At 45.7% G+C, this 21,264-nt stretch overlaps 1 protein-coding gene across 3 annotated transcripts in view; it reads left to right on the forward strand.

Annotated features, from left to right (window-relative positions):
• Positions 1 to 21,264, forward strand: part of COL15A1 (collagen type XV alpha 1 chain) — a 1,471,644-nt gene that overhangs the window by 1,434,290 nt on the left and 16,090 nt on the right. The gene's annotated exons all lie outside the window — the stretch shown is intronic.

Consider the following 21,264-nt stretch of genomic DNA (forward strand, 5'->3'; position numbering starts at 1 on the left):
GTGTGCTTCAAATTTGACCCATAAAGTATCGGATGAGACCGTAAACCAATGTTTAGTCTGTGCAAGGACAGTAGCAAAGTAGTAATCAGTGATATCTGGTACTGGTACTGATCTGGTACTACCTTCCTATGTTGGATTGTGTGTTTATAAGAACTCACTATTTTCCCTTGGCATATGACGTTCCCAAGCACCTTTTTTAACTTTGTGCGATTGTTTAAATGGGAACAAAGTGAGATTGTTTAAATGGGACTAGGAGTGTTCTGAACACGTACAACATTTTTGGGAGTATCATCATTTTGAAGGAGGCAATCCTTCCCATCCAGCATAACTCGACCTTCGAGATTAGAGAGATATTAAGACGAATTTCACTGATAAGTGATTTAAGATTAAAGTCCACTATAAGGGATATTTGGTTGGTTAACATAATGCCAAGGTAAGGTATGGATTTGTCCTCCCAAGAGTAGGGAAGTTGGGATTTGAAATGGTCGCAGGTGTGGGAACTGACTCCCAAGTCTAAATTTAAGGATTTGGTCAAAATAATCTTGTAGTGCGACAGGGTGCTAAAATAGTTAAGTGCCTCACGTGCAAAGGGGAGCATGATGGTGGGGTTGGTTAATATGAGAATGACATCATCAGCAAAAAGATTAATGACGTGGGATCGATGGTGAAAATGAAAGCCAGTTATATGGGGATGAGATCAGATAGATTCAGCCAAAGAGTCTATCATTAGATTAAAAATGGATGGGGACAGTGGGCATCCCTGACAAGTGCCGTTTGAGATTATAAAGGTTTTGCATAGATGTCCTGTGGTGAAAACCTGGGTTGAAGGGTAGGAGTAAAAGGCAAGAATAACTAAAAGTATTGGTCCCTTAAATCCAAATTTTCTAAAGGACAGCTGTCATGTAACCTCAATGAACTCTATCGAATGCTTTTTCTACATCGATAGAGAGTAGTAAAGAAGGCGTTCTGTGGGATTTTGCATGATGGGTAATATTTATTATGCATCTGGTTGCATCTGCTGCTTGTCGGCCCTTGGTAAAGCCCAATTGATTGGGCTTCACCAGGGTAGGAATCACATCAAACAGCTGTTTAGCTAGCAGCTTGGCATCAATTTTGACGTCCACATTAAGTAATGAAATGGGACGAACATTGGATGGTGTATCGGGTGATTTACCTGGTTTGGGAATAGTTACAATGTATGCAATTCACTCTGGGTAAAGTTTGCATTCAGTGATGCCAGTTGGTGGTTTGATAGGGAAGGAAGCTTGAGTGAGGTCAAGAATTTTTTAATGATAAGATCAGAAGGTTGAGTCCTAGTAGTATCATCTTTTAAATTGTAAAGTGAGTAGTAGTAGTCGGCAAATGCATCTGCAATTGCCTGAGGGTTTTCAATTTTATCTTTAGACATACAGTGAATGATATAAGAGATTTTAGATTTCTTTTTTTGAACTTTGAGTCTGTGGGCCAAGAGTTTGCTTCCTTTATTAATATGTTGGCATAGTAATGAAGCTTCAGTTTCCTTAAGTAGAGATAGTTTTGAGTACACAGGAGTTCTCTGAGGTTATATCGAAGTATTAAAAGTTTCATGGCTAGTGTAGTGGAGGGAGCGGATTGGTTTTGAGAGTCTGGTGTATATATTTCAGATAGAAGGGAGTCCAATTTGGCAGTGTGGAGTTTTCTTAATCTGGAGTTTGATTTGATAAGAATGCCTCTAATAAAGGCTTTATGGGCATTCCAATTGTAAAGGGTCCGGTAGCTTTGGGATCGTTAAAATGAAAGAATTCTCTTAAGTGTTTAGAAATTTCTACGTGAGCTTCTGGGTTTTGTATTACTAGATCATTACATCTCCATAAGCATGATGCTACAAATTGATTGCCTTTCTCTATCTGAATGTGATAGGAGCATGTAAAATCACAGATAGAGGAATCAGAAATTCTCTGCAACAGTAATTTATCTGCTAGAGAAAAATCTATGCGAGAGTATCAGTTATGCCTAGCAGAGTAGTGTGAAAAGGTTTTTTCATTAGCGTGCATCTCCATACATCATAAATAGAGATGAGCGAATCGAACTTGGCGAAGTGGAATTCGTTTCGAATATTAGGAAAAATTTGATTCCGAAAATTAGCAGACTTCGGATGCGCGAATCGAAATTTTTCCAAAAATGGCGGCGACATGTGTGGCGACGGAGCGGGGATCTCTGGGAAGGCGCACAGACAAGGCGCGCTGACCCATAATGCATTCATTCATGACATGTGATCGCATTAGCCAATCAGCAGCCAGCCAGCCAGCACTGTGTAATGGTGGAGCTATAAATTGCGGCCATCTTACAATTCTCCATTTGCCTCCGGTCATTCAAGAGAGACAGACCTCTCTGTATTAGGGACAGAGTTAGGGCCACAGATACTTTAGGGACACAGAATTGTTACTCAGGGACACAGAACTGTTACTCAGGGACACAGAATTGTTACTCGGGACAGACACAGAATTGTTACTGAGGGACACAGAATTGTTACTGAGGGACACAGATTTGTTACTGAGGGACACAGAATTGTTACTGAGGGACACAGAATTGTTACTCAGGGACACAGAACTGTTACTCAGGGACAGACACAGAATTGTTACTGAGGGACACAGAATTGTTACTGAGGGACACAGAATTGTTACTGAGGGACACAGAATTGTTACTCAGGGACAGACACAGAATTGTTACTGAGGGACACAGAACTGTTACTCAGGGACACAGAACTGTTACTCAGGGACAGACACAGAATTGTTACTGAGGGACACAGAATTGTTACTGAGGGACACAGAATTGTTACTCAGGGACCCAGAACTGTTACTCAGGGACACAGAACTGTTACTCAGGGACACAGAACTGTTACTCAGGGACACAGAATTGTTACTGAGGGACACAGAACTGTTACTGAGGGACACAGAATTGTTACTGAGGGACACAGAATTGTTACTCAGGGACAAACACAGAATTGTTACTCAGGGACAAACACAGAATTGTTACTGAGGGACACAGAATTGTTACTCAGGGACACAGAATTGTTACTGAGGGACACAGAATTGTTACTGAGGGACACAGAATTGTTACTGAGGGACACAGAATTGTTACTGAGGGACACAGAATTGTTACTCAGGGACACAGAACTGTTACTGAGGGACACAGAATTGTTACTCAGGGACACAGAACTGTTACTGAGGGACACAGAACTGTTACTCAGGGACACAGAACTGTTACTCAGGGACAGACACAGAATTGTTACTGAGGGACACAGAATTGTTACTGAGGGACACACAATTGTTACTGAGGGACACAATTGTTACTCAGGGACACAGAACTGTTACTCAGGGACAGACACAGAATTGTTACTGAGGGACACAGAATTGTTACTCAGGGACAAAGAACTGTTACTCAGGGACACAGAATTGTTACTCAGGGACAGACATAGAATTGTTACTGAGGGACACAGAATTGTTACTGAGGGACACAGAATTGTTACTCAGGGACACAGAACTGTTACTCAGGGACACGGAACTGTTACTCAGGGACACGGAACTGTTACTGAGGGACAGACACAGAATTGTTACTGAGGGACACAGAATTGTTACTGAGGGACACAGAATTGTTACTGAGGGACAGACACAGAATTGTTACTGAGGGACACAGAATTGTTACTGAGGGACACAGAATTGTTACTGAGGGACACAGAACTGTTACTGAGGGACACAGAATTGTTACTGAGGGACACAGAATTGTTACTGAGGGACACAGAATTGTTACTCAGGGACACAGAACTGTTACTCAGGGACACAGAACTGTTACTCAGGGACACAGAATTGTTACTCAGGGACAGACACAGAATTGTTACTGAGGGACACAGAATTGTTACTGAGGGACACAGAATTGTTACTCAGGGACACAGAACTGTTACTGAGGGACACAGAATTGTTACTGAGGGACACAGAATTGTTACTCAGGGACAGACAAAGAATTGTTACTCAGGGACAGACACAGAATTGTTACTGAGGGACACAGAATTGTTACTCAGGGACACAGAATTGTTACTGAGGGACACAGAATTGTTACTGAGGGACACAGAATTGTTACTGAGGGACACAGAATTGTTACTCAGGGACACAGAACTGTTACTGAGGGACACAGAATTGTTACTCAGGGACACAGAACTGTTACTGAGGGACACAGAACTGTTACTCAGGGACACAGAACTGTTACTCAGGGACAGACACAGAATTGTTACTGAGGGACACAGAATTGTTACTGAGGGACACAATTGTTACTCAGGGACAGACACAGAATTGTTACTGAGGGACACAGAATTGTTACTGAGGGACACAGAATTGTTACTGAGGGACAAAGAACTGTTACTCAGGGACACAGAATTGTTACTCAGGGACAGACATAGAATTGTTACTGAGGGACACAGAATTGTTACTGAGGGACACAGAATTGTTACTGAGGGACACAGAATTGTTACTCAGGGACACAGAACTGTTACTCAGGGACACAGAACTGTTACTCAGGGACACAGAACTGTTACTCAGGGACACAGAATTGTTACTGAGGGACAGACACAGAATTGTTACTGAGGGACACAGAATTGTTACTGAGGGACACAGAATTGTTACTGAGGGACAGACACAGAATTGTTACTGAGGGACACAGAATTGTTACTGAGGGACACAGAATTGTTACTGAGGGACACAGAATTGTTACTGAGGGACACAGAATTGTTACTCAGGGACACAGAACTGTTACTCAGGGACACAGAACTGTTACTCAGGGACACAGAATTGTTACTCAGGGACAGACACAGAATTGTTACTGAGGGACACAGAATTGTTACTGAGGGACACAGAATTGTTACTGAGGGACACAGAACTGTTACTCAGGGACACAGATTTGTTACTCAGGGACAGACACAGAATTGTTACTGAGGGACACAGAATTGTTACTCAGGGACACAGAATTGTTACTCAGGGACACAGAACTGTTACTCAGGGACACAGAACTGTTACTGAGGGACAGACACAGAATTGTTACTGAGGGACAGACACAGAATTGTTACTGAGGGACACAGAATTGTTACTGAGGGACAGACACAGAATTGTTACTGAGGGACACAGAATTGTTACTGAGGGACACAGAATTGTTACTGAGGGACACAGAATTGTTACTGAGGGACACAGAATTGTTACTCAGGGACACAGAATTGTTACTCAGGGACACAGAACTGTTACTCAGGGACACAGAACTGTTACTCAGGGACAGACACAGAATTGTTACTGAGGGACACAGAATTGTTACTGAGGGACACAGAATTGTTACTCAGGGACACAGAACTGTTACTCAGGGACACAGAATTGTTACTCAGGGACAGACACAGAATTGTTACTGAGGGACACAGAATTGTTACTCAGGGACACAGAACTGTTACTCAGGGACACAGAATTGTTACTCAGGGACACAGAATTGTTACTCAGGGACACAGAACTGTTACTCAGGGACAGACACAGAATTGTTACTCAGGGACACAGAATTGTTACTGAGGGACACAGAATTGTTACTGAGGGACACAGAATTGTTACTCAGGGACACAGAACTGTTACTCAGGGACACAGAATTGTTACTGAGGGACACAGAATTGTTACTGAGGGACACAGAATTGTTACTGAGGGACACAGAATTGTTACTCAGGGACACAGAATTGTTACTCAGGGACACAGAATTGTTACTCAGGGACACAGAATTGTTACTCAGGGACACAGAACTGTTACTCAGGGACACAGAACTGTTACTCAGGAACACAGAATTGTTACTCAGGGACAGACACAGAATTGTTACTGAGGGACACAGAATTGTTACTGAGGGACACAGAATTGTTACTGAGGGACACAGAATTGTTACTGAGGGACACAGAATTGTTACTCAGGGACACAGAATTGTTACTCAGGGACACAGAATTGTTACTCAGGGACACAGAATTGTTACTCAGGGACAGACACAGAATTGTTACTGAGGGACACAGAATTGTTACTGAGGGACACAGAATTGTTACTGAGGGACACAGAACTGTTACTCAGGGACACAGAACTGTTACTCAGGGACACAGAACTGTTACTCAGGGACAGACACAGAATTGTTACTGAGGGACAGACACAGAATTGTTACTGAGGGACACAGAATTGTTACTGAGGGACACAGAATTGTTACTCAGGGACAAAGAACTGTTACTCAGGGACACAGAATTGTTACTCAGGGACACAGAATTGTTACTCAGGGACACAGAACTGTTACTCAGGGACACAGAATTGTTACTCAGGGACACAGAATTGTTACTCAGGGACACAGAACTGTTACTCAGGGACAGACACAGAATTGTTACTCAGGGACAGACACAGAATTGTTACGCAGGGACACAGAATTGTTACTGAGGGACACAGAATTGTTACTCAGGGACAGACACAGAATTGTTACTGAGGGACACAGAATTGTTACTGAGGGACACAGAATTGTTACTGAGGGACACAGAATTGTTACTCAGGGACAGACACAGAATTGTTACTCAGGGACAGACACAGAATTGTTACTCAGGGACAGACACAGAATTGTTACTCAGGGACACAGAATCGTTACTCAGGGACACAGAATTGTTGAATTAAAGAGTATGTCAGACAACACGCAGAGGAGTGGCAGAGGAGGCAATGTTTCAGGAGCGAGCAGACGTGGCAGCAGAGGAAGGGGTCGAGGCAGCACTAGTCGCAGCCAGAGGCCAGTGCTCCCGGTGTCATCCAGCGGTCGTGTCTCCACCGACAACCCTGCCGTCATCGATTGGTTGGCTCGGTCGTCTTCCTCTTCCCAGGTCACCTCTGACACCTACAGCCAACGGTCGGTGGGTACGTCAGACACAACCGTTAGTTGGCATGGCCCAGGAGCAAGCCCACTGAAATCACGTGTCCTCTACCTGCCCCTGTCCTTTGGTGTTCCCTCACCAAGCGAAGTATCGCATGCTGTGGGCTCAGCCCCACTGTACAGTGAGGAAGAGCTAACAGAGGGCGGTCAGGAACGGGGGGAGACATCCGCCTCTTCAGCAGCCAGGCGAAGAAGTACTAGCGAGGAGAATGGCTCGGTAGCCGGTCTAGAGACAGGTCTGTCTCCTGACCCACACGCAGCCGAGGGGGCTAGTAGTGAGGCGGAGACCCTAATTGATGATGATGAGGCTGATCGCACTTGGCAGCCTCGTCGTCATCAGGCTATTGCTTCCGCATCATCAGGAGAAGAGGGTGCCAGCTTGGCAGCGAGCAAAACAGTCGGTGGGTTGCCCAGGAGGCAGCAGGGTCGCAGCAGTGTCAGTGGAGGCAAACGGCCACGGAGTAGAGCACCAGCTCCACTGCAGCCTACCACCACGGCCAGTAGTGGTGCCGGTGTGCACGGAGGAAGTAGCAGTCAGCCAGTGAGGAGTAGCGGGGGTAAAGTTTCCTACTCGGCGGTGTGGCAATTTTTCGTCAAGCCGCCCGAGGAAGTAAACGTAGCCGTATGTCGACTATGTGGCCAGAAAGTCAAGCATGGCCATGTCTCCATCGCCACACTCTGCCATGTGCCACTTTCAGGTCTCCTCACACTGCTGGTGGGTTCCATTTTGTCATAGGGTGCTGGCAGATTACGGGCCTCCCATTGCTGCTGCCAGGCCCGTAATCTGTCATGGGCCCCTGTACCGCCTCCTCATGCTGCTGCCAGGCCCGTAATCTGTCATGGGTCCCTGTACGGCCTCCCATTGCTGCTGTCTCCATCGCCACACTCTGCCATGTGCCACTTTCAGGTCTCCTCACACTGCTGGTGGTTTCTATTTTGTCATAGGGTGCTGGCAGATTACGGGCCTCCCATTGCTGCTGCCAGGCCCGTAATCTGCCATGGGCCCCCGTACCGACTCCTCATGCTGCTGCCAGGTCCAGAGTGTCTCATGGGTCCCTGTACGGCCTGCCATTGCTGCTGTCTCCATCGCCACACTCTGCCATGTGCCACTTTCAGGTCTCCTCACACTGCTGGTGGGTTCCATTTTGTCATAGGGTGCTGGCAGATTACGGGCCTCCCATTGCTGCTGCCAGGCCCGTAATCTGCCATGGGCCCCCGTACCGACTCCTCATGCTGCTGCCAGGTCCAGAGTGTCTCATGGGTCCCTGTACGGCCTCCCATTGCTGCTGTCTCCATCGCCACACTCTGCCATGTGCCACTTTCAGGTCTCCTCACACTGCTGGTGGGTTCCATTTTGTCATAGGGTGCTGGCAGATTACGGGCCTCCCATTGCTGCTGCCAGGCCCGTAATCTGTCATGGGCCCCTGTACCGCCTCCTCATGCTGCTGCCAGGCCCGTAATCTGTCATGGGTCCCTGTACGGCCTCCCATTGCTGCTGTCTCCATCGCCACACTCTGCCATGTGCCACTTTCAGGTCTCCTCACACTGCTGGTGGGTTCCATTTTGTCATAGGGTGCTGGCAGATTACGGGCCTCCCATTGCTGCTGCCAGGCCCGTAATCTGCCATGGGCCCCCGTACCGACTCCTCATGCTGCTGCCAGGTCCAGAGTGTCTCATGGGTCCCTGTACGGCCTGCCATTGCTGCTGTCTCCATCGCCACACTCTGCCATGTGCCACTTTCAGGTCTCCTCACACTGCTGGTGGGTTCCATTTTGTCATAGGGTGCTGGCAGATTATGGGCCTCCCATTGCTGCTGCCAGGCCCGTAATCTGTCATGGGCCTCTGTACCGCCTCCTCATGCTGCTGCCAGGCCCGTAATCTGTCATGGGTCCCTGTACGGCCTCCCATTGCTGCTGTCTCCATCGCCACACTCTGCCATGTGCCACTTTCAGGTCTCCTCACACTGCTGGTGGGTTCCATTTTGTCATAGGGTGCTGGCAGATTACGGGCCTCCCATTGCTGCTGCCAGGCCCGTAATCTGCCATGGGCCCCCGTACCGACTCCTCATGCTGTGACGTTGCAACAAGGTGGAATTCAACCCTACATATGTTAACCGCCTTTACGAACAGCGAAAGGCCATCACCGATTTCCTGATGTTACAAGCGGATAAAGTTACTCCCCTGTGTAACTTAGATGTCAGCCATTGGCAGCTCATGCGTGACACCTGCCGCTTGCTCAGGCCCTTTGAGGAGGCCACGCTATTCGTGAGTCGGCAGGACTATGGGATGAACGACGTCATTCCTCTGTTGCACGTCCTGGAACAAATGCTGTTAACAATGGCTGGTCAGGGTGCGGTAGACGTGGCGCACAGATCTCAACGCCACCTGACCCCTGTGGGGGCAGGACAGGAAGAAGAGGAGGAGGTAGAGGAGGACATTGGTGCTCAGGAATTATTGAGTGAAATGGGTGGTTTTTCCACTCAGCGGACAGGAGTGGAGGAGCAGGAGCATCTGGTAGAGGAGGAGGAGGAGGAGACAGAGGACCCAGACGCACCGTGGCAGTATGCTGTGGAGATGGAGGCAGGGAGTCTCTCGCATTCCTTGGCACAAATGGCCCATAGCATGCTCGGTTGCTTGCGTAGCGACAGCCGAATAATAACCATCAGACAGAGGGATGACTTTTGGCTGTCCACCTTGTTGGACCCTCGCTACCGTTCAAAAATGGTGGCCTTTTTCACACCTGCTGAGAGGGAGGCCAAAATAACGTACTATAAAAACCACCTATGTAGTCAGTTGGTCTCTGCCTTTCTGCGCCAACGTCCATCCTCAGGCACTGTGGGCCCTGTGCGCTCGCGTTCCGTTGCCATGGCAGCAGGGGAGGGGTGGGGTGGTAAGAGCAGTGGCAGCTCCACCAGCAGCGGCTGCCTCAGTCTGCAGTCGATGATGAGTAGCTTTCTTCACCAGCGCAGTGAGGAAACTACTAACCAGCCGCAGCAGCAGCAGCATCAGGTGGACCTGGAGCAGGACCTCAAACAACAGGCTTGGGCCTACTTGGACAGCACCCTGCCAACCAAGGTAGACAATCCCCTTGACTACTGGGCAACAAAACTTGACCTTTGGCCCCAACTAGCTGAATTTGCCCTTGAAAGGCTGTCATGCCCGGCCAGTAGCGTGGCATCGGAGCGCGTGTTTAGTGCGGCAGGAGGTATTGTAACTCCGCGGAGGACACGACTGTCCACCCAAAGTGTGGAGAGACTCACGTTTGTGAAAATGAATCAGGCGTGGATTAGTCTGGATTTCAAACCACCAGTTCCTGACACAACTGACTAAATCCGCCATGAATCATGCCCCAAACATGTTATTATTTTTAACATAGGCCTCTGTATGGCCTTCAATTTAGGCTGCTTACGCTTCGCCACTCTGCCATGGGCCCCTGTACCGCCTCCTCTTGCTGCTGCCAGGTCCAGCGTGTGTCATGGGTCCCTGTACGGCCTCCCATTGCTACTGTCTCCATCGCCACACTCTGCCATGTGCCACTTTCAGGTCTCCTCACACTGCTGGTGGGTTCCATTTTGTCATAGGGTGCTGGCAGATTACGGGCCTCCCATTGCTGCTGCCAGGCCCGTAATCTGCCATGGGCCCCCGTACTGACTCCTCATGCTGCTGCCAGGCCCGTAATCTGTCATGGGCCCCTGTACCGCCTCCTCATGCTGCTGCCAGGTCCAGAGTGTCTCATGGGTCCCTGTACGGCCTCCCATTGCTGCTGTCTCCATCGCCACACTCTGCCATGTGCCACTTTCAGGTCTCCTCACACTGCTGGTGGGTTCCATTTTGTCATAGGGTGCTGGCAGATTACGGGCCTGCCATTGCTGCTGCCAGTCCCGTAATCTGCCATGGGCCCCTGTACCGCCTCCTCATGCTGCTGCCAGGTCCAGAGTGTCTCATGGGTCCCTGTACGGCCTCCCATTGCTGCTGTCTCCATCGCCACACTCTGCCATTTGCCACTTTCAGGTCTCCTCACACTGCTGGTGGGTTCCATTTTGTCATAGGGTGCTGGCAGATTATGGGCCTCCCATTGCTGCTGCCAGGCCCGTAATCTGCCATGGGCCCCTGTACCGCCTCCTCATGCTGCTGCCAGGTCCAGAGTGTCTCATGGGTCCCTGTACGGCCTCCCATTGCTGCTGTCTCCATCTCCACACTCTGCCATTTGCCACTTTCAGGTCTCCTCACACTGCTGTTGGGTTCCATTTTGTCATAGGGTGCTGGCAGATTACGGGCCTCCCATTGCTGCTGCCAGGCCCGTAATCTGCCATGGGCCCCCGTACCGACTCCTCATGCTGCTGCCAGGCCCGTAATCTGTCATGGGCCCCTGTACCTCCTCCTCATGCTGCTGCCAGGTCCAGAGTGTCTCATGGGTCCCTGTACGGCCTCCCATTGCTGCTGTCTCCATCGCCACACTCTGCCATGTGCCACTTTCAGGTCTCCTCACACTGCTGGTGGGTTCCATTTTGTCATAGGGTGCTGTATGGCCTCCCATTGCTGCTGCCTCCACCGCCACACTGTGGCTCCACACTCTGGTTTTGGCCCCGTGACTGCCCCAATGAGTGAAGTGTGCGGTGATTCTAAGATCAACGGCACTCATCTGCATGTCATACTGACTGACAGTATTATTTCTCTTCCCCAGCAGACTCCAAGGGCATTTAAATTAAAGGTACAGTGTTCTGCACTAATATAAAGGCTCTCTGAAGCCTAGAAACAGCCTTTTTAAAGTTAAATTCGCAGCGAATATATTCGCCTCAAATCGAATTTATTCCTCGAATTCGCCGAATCAGCCGAATCGAATTTTTGAATACTTCGCTCATCTCTAATCATAAAGTTCCTCCTGCTTGAGAAGGTCCCATAAAGAGGAGAGTCATTTCCGAAGTGGGGAGGAAGCATCCATATTCTGATCTACAATAATGTTAAAGTCATCACATATTATTAGGTTCCCAGTACACACCTGTGAAATTGTTTTGAGAATCTTACGGAGAAATCTCAGTTGGTGAGTGCTGGGAGCGTAGACAGAGGTCAGCATAACTGGAAGGTTATAAATGATACAGACCAAAATAATATATCAACGTTCCTGGTCAACAATAGACAAATTCAGAGTGAAAGAAAATTAAAACCGCACAGGCGATCAAATACCACCAAAAGAAAGCTCAATTTGTGGGAAAAAAAAGGATGTAAATTTAATTTGGGTGCAGTGTTGCATGACCGCGCAATTGTCAGTTAAAGTAACGCAGCAACGTAACACAAACCTCTTCTGTAACCGCTTCCTGACCACCCTACAGCAGAAATACTGCTACAGGGCGGCAAGGGTATGCAAAATCACATATATATATACACGTGATTCGCGCTCCCGTGGTTTTCACGCCCCTCCCAGATAGCGTCAGATTGCCCGTCAGTACACCAGTCATCACATTTAACCCCTTGATTGCCAGGAGCACGCTCATGTACAATAAACCTCCATTGCTAGTATAATGTCTGAACGGGTCAATATCTTTGACGAGGTCAGCACTATACCAGTGTTCACATTAGTATAGCGTCCCCAAAAACGCAGCGTAAGCGGGATCAGCCCCTGCACCTGCCAACACCTGCGTTTAGCCCCTACGCTTACCCCCCCTTCTCCCCCAGCAAGTGCAGTGTCAGTAGGTGACTGTCACTTGATACATTTCACACAAAACCGCAGTGTTCACAGAATCAGGCCTGATCTCTGTTAGCACTTGCCGGTAAATTTTGATGACTCTCATATGCAGCAGAGTGCCAGTATTAATGCCACGCTACCTTTTGGTGAACTGGCGAGTACCAGCGGTCTAGTACATGCTGGTCTTTCACATACCTCCTTGATTTTTGGAGCTGTTTTTCACGGATAATCTGTATGCGTTGATTGTGGATCAAATCAGTTTATATGCACAACAATTTATTGCCGCCAACCCAAATTCAAACTTTGCCAGACCATTCGCATAGAAACTCATTACGGTTTTCAAATTTACATTTTTTTGGGGCCTAACCCTCAACATGGGCATTACTAAAAGAAATGAATTGCGGTTGTATTGGTCCGCAGACCCAATTCATCATATGCCGTGTTCTCTGCTGCCATGGCCAGGCATAGATATGAGAGTATAATGTGTTTTATGCATTTCAGCGACAATACACTCTGTCATCCTTGGGGTAACCCTGAATTTGACCGGCTCCACAAAATTCAGCCCCTTGAAAATCACCTTAACCTAAAATTTGCAGATGTCTATACTCCCCAGCAAAACATCTGCATTGATGAGTCCCTGATTAATTTTTCTGGCCGCCTTGCATTCAAACAATTTCTCCCCTGCAAGCGTGCCAGTAATGGGGTCAAGATGTAGAAGACCTGTGAGAGGACAACAGGCTATACTTATAAGTTTCGGATTTACGAGGGAAAAGATAGTCACGTGGAGCTCGCCCGGATGCCCAGACTACATGGGGAGTAGTGGCAAGATAGTTTGGGACTTGGTGTCATCATTTCTCCATATGGGGTACCACTTATACGTGGACAATTTTTATTGAAGCGTGCCACTATTTAGACATTTATTCAATCTTGGAACTGACACTTGTGGCTAAGTGTGATCTAATGTGTGCCCACCATTAGAAGTGGGTGGATGCAGGGCGGTATATTCTAATGGTGGGCATACCACATACTTTTTCTGGCAGAGATTTCTTATTTTTTCATTCAGTCCACAGGCTGCATACAAAAAAAAAAAAAAAAAAAAAAAGAACATAGCATATATAACCAACAAGGACCAGCGATGTACTGGTACATCACTGGATTTGAATGGTTATACCAGGATGATGCCTACAGCTGCAGGCATCATCCTGGTGTCGTTTTTTTTCAGCCGGTGATCGGCTTTCATGTAAAAGCAATCCTAGTGGCTAATTAGCTGCAAGATTGCTTTTACAAGCAGTGGGAGATGATGTCCCCCCTCCCCCGCTGCCTTCCACGGCCTTCTCGGGCAGTCCCATGCCATCAGGAGAACCTGAGAATGCAGCCGGTGTTTCTGCCAGCTGACTATAGAGCTGATTGGAGACCAGAATGGTGCCAATCATCTCTATAGTCTAAGAATTCGGAAGCTACAAGCATTTCATCACTTCAGTTTCGCAGGATATTAACAGTGCCATTTGTAAATTGGGAAAGCATTTGATCACACCGATTTTGGTTTGATTAGATAATGTAAAGGCAGAGGAGATATCTAGAGTCTGATAGACCCCAGATTTCTCAAAAAAGAATATATGACAATGCCCATTGAAGTTATAGGGGTTATTTGCATTCCCTGTTATAGCATTAAAAGTGATAAAAAAATAAATAATGAAAGGTACAATGTAAAAATAATAAAAAAAAAATATCAAAATAACTAAAAAAAAAAAAATTGCCCCTCCCATGCGCGCACACCTGTGTGCACAAGCCTTGACCCTGTGCTGTTATGTAAACAGCGGTTGCACCATTCATGTGAGGTATTGCTGTGAATGTCAGATCAAGGGCAGTAATTCTAACACTAGACCTCCTCTGTAAATCTAAAATGGTGGCTTTTAAAGCGCTGCCTATGGATATTAAAAATGTTTGCAGTTTGTCGCCATTGAACGGGGCATGCGCAGTTTTAAAGCATGTCATGTTTGGTATCTATTTACTCGGCATACGATTATCTTTTATATTTTACCAAACAATTGGCCAATATATTGTGTTTTTGTGCATGAACCGCTTGCCGCCCTGCCACTGTGTATATACTTGTGCAGGGCGGCAGTGGAGCGCAAAAGCACGTTTTAAAACGTGCTCCGCGCTCCCGACACATTCGCGGGTAGGGGGCGCGCGCGCACGCTTCCGCCGACCCGCGGGTGACACGATTCGATCCAGGAGGGATCAATCATTAGATTTCAGCCAGTGATTTCTGGCTGAAATCACATGATCGGTCCCTGTCCTATCCTGTCCTGTGTTGACATTTACACAGGGCAGGATATGATGTCATTCTTCTCTGCCTGGACACATTCCGTTCCAGACAAAGAAGAAGACATCTAAACAGTGAGTAAAACACTACACACTGACAGTTAGAACACTCTAGGTCACATTTAACCCCCTGTTCGCCCCCCCCCCAGTCAACCCCTTCACTGCCCTGTCACCAGTGTCACTGATCAGTGAAGCGATTTTTATTGATCACTATATCAGTGTCGCTGGCGACTTCCGATAGTGTTAGCGCCCCTCCCAGATAGCGCCAGTTTGCCCGCCAGTACACCAGTAATCCCGTTTAACCCCTTGATCGACCCCCCCCCCCCCAGTTAACCCCTTCACTGCCGTCACCAGTGTCACTGATCAGTGAACCAATTTTTACTGATCACTGTATCAGTGTCGCTGGCGACTTCCGATAGTGTTAGCGCCCCTCCCAGATAGCGCTAGATTGCCCGCTAGTACACCAGTAATCCCGTTTATCCCCTTGATCGACCCCCCCCCCAGTTAACCCCTTCACTGCCCTGTCACCAGTGTCACTGATCAGTGAACCAATTTTTACTGATCACTGTATCAGTGTCGCTGGCGACTTCCGATAGTGTTAGCTCCCCTCCTAGATAGCGCCAGTTTGCCCGCTAATGCACGGGATTTTTTTTACCAAAAACATGTAGCAGAATACATTTTGGCTTAAATTTATGACTAACTTTGAGTTTACGATATATTTTTTATAGCTGAAAGTAGAAAATATTGTTTTTTTTCAAAAGTTTCGTGGTTTTTTTGTTTATAGCGCAAAAAATAAAAAGCGCACAGGTGATAAAATACCACCAAAAGAAAGCTCTATTTGTGTGAAAAAAAATTTCGTTTGGGTACAGCATTGCATGACCGCGCAATTATCATTTGAATTAGTGCAGCGCCAAACAGCAAAAAAAGGCATGGTCATTAAAGGGGGTAAATCCTCTGGGGCTCAAGTGGTTAAAAGTAAAAAAAGTGTATTATTTTTTAAAAAAATTGCTTTTGAAAAATCGCTGCGCGAGTACTATGTGCCATAAAAAATTGTAGTACCCACCATTTTATTCACTATTCCAAAAATATATAATGTTTGGGGGTTTAAATTAATTTCCTAGCAATTTTTTTCATGTGAACAAAAAGGCTTGGTCTTCAGGTGGTTAGAAGAGTGAATGATGTGTGGCATAAACTTCTAATGCTGGGCATAAAACGCCCCCACCCCCCAAAATGACCCCTTTTTGGAAAGTAGTCACCCCAAACTATTTGCTGAGAGGAATGTTGAATCAATAGAATTTATTTTTTACCACAAGGTTTTGGAAAATGACAAAAATAAATATATATATTTTTTTTTTTTACACAAAATTGTCACTTAAATGATTTACTGCTCACACATGCCATGGTTATATGTGGAATTACTCCCCAAAATACATTTTGCTACTTCTCCCGAGTATGGGGGTACCACATGTGAGAGACTTTTTGGCAGTCTAGCCAAGTACAGGACCCCAAAATCCAATAAGCAGCTTCAGGCTTTTAAAGGGCTTTATTTCCTCATTACACTTCCAGACTACCTATCACAGTTTCGGAGGCCATGAAATGCCAGGATAGCACCTAACCCCCCCAAATTACCCCTTTTTGGAAAGTAGATGCCCCAAGGAATTTGATAAAAAGCACGGTAAGTATTTTGCAGATCTCATTTGTTGCCACAAGTTTTTGGAAAATGAAGAAAAAAAACAAAAACATATTTTTTCTATTTTTTTATATTTCAAAACCTTGTGAGAAAAAAATGAGATCTGCAAAATACTCACCATGCCTCTTTTTAAATTCCTTGGGGTGTCTACTTTCTAGAAAGGGGTCATTTGGGGGGGTTTGGGCCTATCCTGGCATGTCAGGGCCTTCAAAACTGTGATAGGTAGTGAGGAAGTGTAATGAGGAAGTTACGCACCTTCAGGCTTTCAAAGTGGTCATTGGATTTCAGGCTCTGTATTTGGCTAGGCTCCCAAAAAGTCTCACACATGTGGTATCCCCATACTCAGTAGAAGTAGCAGAATGTATTTTGGGGTGTAATTCCACATATACCCATGGCTTGTGCGAGAAATAAATCATTTAAATGACAACTTCGTGTAAAAAAAAAAAAAAAAAAGTTTGTCATTTTCCAGAAACTTATGGAAAAAAATAAATCTTCCATGGACTCAATATGCCTCTCAGCAGATAGCTTAGGGTGTCTACTTTCCGAAAAGGGGTCATTTGAGGGTGTTTGTACTATTCTGGTATTTTAGCACCTCAAGAAATGTGATGGGCAGTCAGAAAGTAAAAGCTGTGTAAATTCCATTATCTATACCATAGTTTGTAGACGCTATAACTTTCATAAAAAGCAATCAATATACAGTTATTGGGATTTTTTAACCAAAAACATGTAGCAGAATACATTTTGGCCTAAATTTGACAATTTTAGTTTTTTTAGATATTTTTTATGACCAAAAAAAAATTTTTTCTTCAAAAGTTTTTTCTGGTTATAGCGCCAAAAATAAAAAGTGCACAGGTGATCAAATACCACCAAAAGAATGCTCTATTTGTGTTAAAAAAAGGACATAAATTTCATTTATGTACCATATTGCATGACTGCGCAATTGTCCGTTAAACTAGCGCAGCGCTGTATAGCAAAAAAATGTTGTAAGTTGCAGTATCTATACCAGGGGTGGGCAAACTTTTTGACTTGAGGGCCGCAATGGGTTCATATATTGGACCCGGGGGCCGGACCAAGAGTAGATGAATGATGTGTATGTGTCATCCATAGTAAGTATAGTAATATTCCCCCATAGTAAGCATAGTAATTAATCCCCCATATAGTAATTCATCCCCCATATAGTAATTCATCCCCCGTAGTAATTCATCCCCCACATAGTAATTCATCCCCCATATAGTAATTCATCCCCCATATAGTAATTCATCCCCCATAGTAATTCATCCCCCATAGTAATTAATCCCCCATATAGTAATTCATCCCCCCTATAGTAATTCATTCCCCATATTAATTCATCCCCCATATTAAGTCCCCAAGTCCCGCCTGTGTCAATTCACTTACCTTTGCTCCGCGCGTTCCTCTCGCCGTGTTCCCTCGCCGTTCCGGTGTAGCATGAAAATCTGTCTCCTATGAGGATCTGTCCCCCTCGACGTATCTGCGCATGTGCCAGTTTCAGGCATTAGCTGCCGATCGGCGATCTCCGGCACATGCGCAGATACGTCGAGGGGGACAGATCCTCATAGGAGACAGATTTTCATGCTACACCGGTCTTCAGGGCGGACTGTGACAGGAGCCTAGCTCCCCTCGTGTTCGTCACGCTGCCCCGCCTACACACATCCTGACAGCCATCCTGACAGTATCACGCTCCGCGGGCCGGATTAAAAGGTACGCCGGGCCGTATACGGCCCGCGGGCCGTAGTTTGCCCATTGCTGATCTATACCATAGTTTGTAGACGCTATAACTTTCACACAAAGCAATCAATATACACTTATTGGGATTTTTTTTTACCAAAAACATGTAGCAAAATACATTTTGGCCTAAATTTATAACTAACTTTGAGTTTACTATATATTTTTTATAGCTGAAAGTAAAAAATATTGTTTTTCTTCAAAATATTTGGTCTTTTTTTGTGTATAGCGTGAAAAATAAAAAGCGCACAGGTGATCAAATACCACCGAAAGAAAGCTCTATTTGCATGAAAAAAAGGCCGTAAATTTCGTTTAGGTGGAGCATTGCATGACCGCGCAATTATCAGTTGAATTAGTGCAGAATATATGACCCCATTCACAAGGCGAGTGGAAGCAACTCCTGTAGAATGTATTGACCACATAGACAACAAGTGTGATAACTTGCTACGTTTCAACCTCTTTATCCCTGGCTGCTTGAACCAGCAGGGTTCATACAGTCATGCTCATCCGACTCTTCTTTTGGAAGAGTCTGAAGTGGATTGTTTGCCTGGAAGCCTAGGAGACTGCTCCTTGATAGAATAGATAACCTCTTCACAGCGTGAGTGGAAACACTCCTTTAGAGTGCATTAGCCTCATGTAACAACCTGTTAGGTGTCATCTTTATCCTTGATTGATCGAACAAAGCAGTATTCATGCAGTCATGTCCATCCACATCATCCTCTTTGGAAACTCTGAAGAAGGATGCTTTGACTGGGAAGACTAGACAGCTTCTCATTGCCAAAGCAGATAACCCTTTCAAAGGGTAAGTTGAAACCATTCCTTTAGCGTGTATTTACAATGTGTTTATTGAATGTGACATCCTGTTAGGTGCCATCATCTCTATCCTGCTTAAACCAGCAGGATATATAGTCATGCTTGTCCACATCTTCCTCTTCATAGAGTCTGAATAGGCTGTCTTGCCTGGCATGGCTATGCAACTTCTGATTGCCAGAACACATTTCACAGGGTGAGTGGAGGCAACTCCTTTTGAGTGCACTGGCCATTTGTTTAATGAATGTAACAACATGTTGGGTGTCATCATCCTTATTTCCCCTCCCTCCTAGATTGTAAGCTCGAAAGAGCAGGGCTCTTGAACCCCTCGTATACGTTTTTTGTTACTGTGTTCTCTCATGTACTGCCCCCCACTACTCTGTACAGCGCTGAGCAAACTTTCTGGCGCTATATTAATACTGTATAATAATAATCTCTGGTTGCTTGAACATAGTAAGATTCATATTGTCGTTTTTATCTGTCTCTGACCTGTGTACCCATACCACAAGGCTATCCTGACTGACACCCTGGTGGCCAGATTCTTTTCTGGATCTTCTCTGGGTCTCATCTATTGCATGGGAGCCCGCTTTTGAAGGTTCCTGTTGGTTTGGGGTGATGTGTGATTATCCCCTCCCCCGCTGATGATTTTTCTGGTGGATGACTTACGAATATACCTGGATAGATGACATCTGGTGGCCAACCTGCAGATGACATCCTCCTAATATCACAAGTCCAGAGCACCAGGAGCGGGTATTAATTGCTCCATGCACATTTTATGCGCTATCTGGTTAGTGCACTATTTGTACAATCACGAGATCACAAGAGTCACGATTATCTCTGACCATGGATTATTTGGACTATTGCACCTATCACTTTATTTCACCATGCAATATGGACTGAGTTTTTTCACTTATGTTATTGTGCTAGTCATGTTCTGATTTTCCATTTGTTCTTAATAACTTTATTAGCGCTGCATATCTTGTTTTACATGTTCTCATTGGGTTCCAAAGGTTACCTTTTATGCTAGCTGCTTTATTCCTACGTTCCCAGCGCTCAATTATCAACTTATACAGCAGGATATATAGTTATGCTTGTCCACATCTTCCTCTTCATAGAGTCTGAATAGGCTGTCTTGCCTGGCATGGCTATGCAACTTCTAATTGCCAGAACACATTTCACAGGGTGAGTGGAGGCAACTCCTTTTGAGTGCACTGGCCATTTGTTTAATGAATGTAACAACATGTTGGGTGTCATCATCCTCATTTCCCCTCCCTCCTAGATTGTAAGCTCGAAAGAGCAGGGCTCTCGAACCCCTCGTATACTGTTTTTTGTTACTGTGTTCTCTCATGTACTGCCCCCCACTACTCTGTACAGCGCTGAGCAAACTTTCTGGCGCTATATAAATACTGTATAATAATAATCTCAGGTTGCTTGAACATAGTAAGATTCATATTGTCGTTTTTATCTGTCTCTTCCCCTTTGGAAAGTCTGGAGAGTCTGAAGAGGCTGTTTTGCCTGGGATGGCTATGAGACTGCTAATTGTTAGAACACATAACCCCTTCACAGGGTGAATGGAACACTTACACTCATGTTCATCTTTCAGTCATGTTCATCTGTCTTTTCTTTTTGAAAAGTCTGAAGAGAGTTGTTTTGCTTGGGAAAGCTCTGAGACTGCTCATTGCCAGACTAGATAATCCTTTCACAGGGTTTTGCCTGCTGCTTAAAAGCAGCTTAAAAAAAAAAATTAATGAAGTAGAAAATAGCTTTCTTATTAAACCCCAAAGGGTTAACCACTTCTAGAGGGATGCTGATGCTGCAACTTACAACCACTGCCCTGAGGTCACCAGGTGGCTAATGAACCAAACCTTCACCTACCAGAGAACAGTACATGATGAAAATATTGTTAAGAGCAACAAAAAGACCGGAATCTGCAAAAGAATTACAATATTCTGCAATGTACACAAACCATCCAAGGGAATTGTTGACATCATAAAGACCTTATCTTTTTTTTGGAAAGCACAAACAAATTTAAAAGAGATATCCTATACTCCAATAGGCAATGCTGGCTACAGTAG

Source organism: Staurois parvus, unplaced genomic scaffold, assembly GCF_062004578.1.
Source record: "Staurois parvus isolate SC_StPar_1 unplaced genomic scaffold, SC_StPar_1.0 ptg000527l, whole genome shotgun sequence".
Taxonomy (NCBI): domain Eukaryota; kingdom Metazoa; phylum Chordata; class Amphibia; order Anura; family Ranidae; genus Staurois; species Staurois parvus.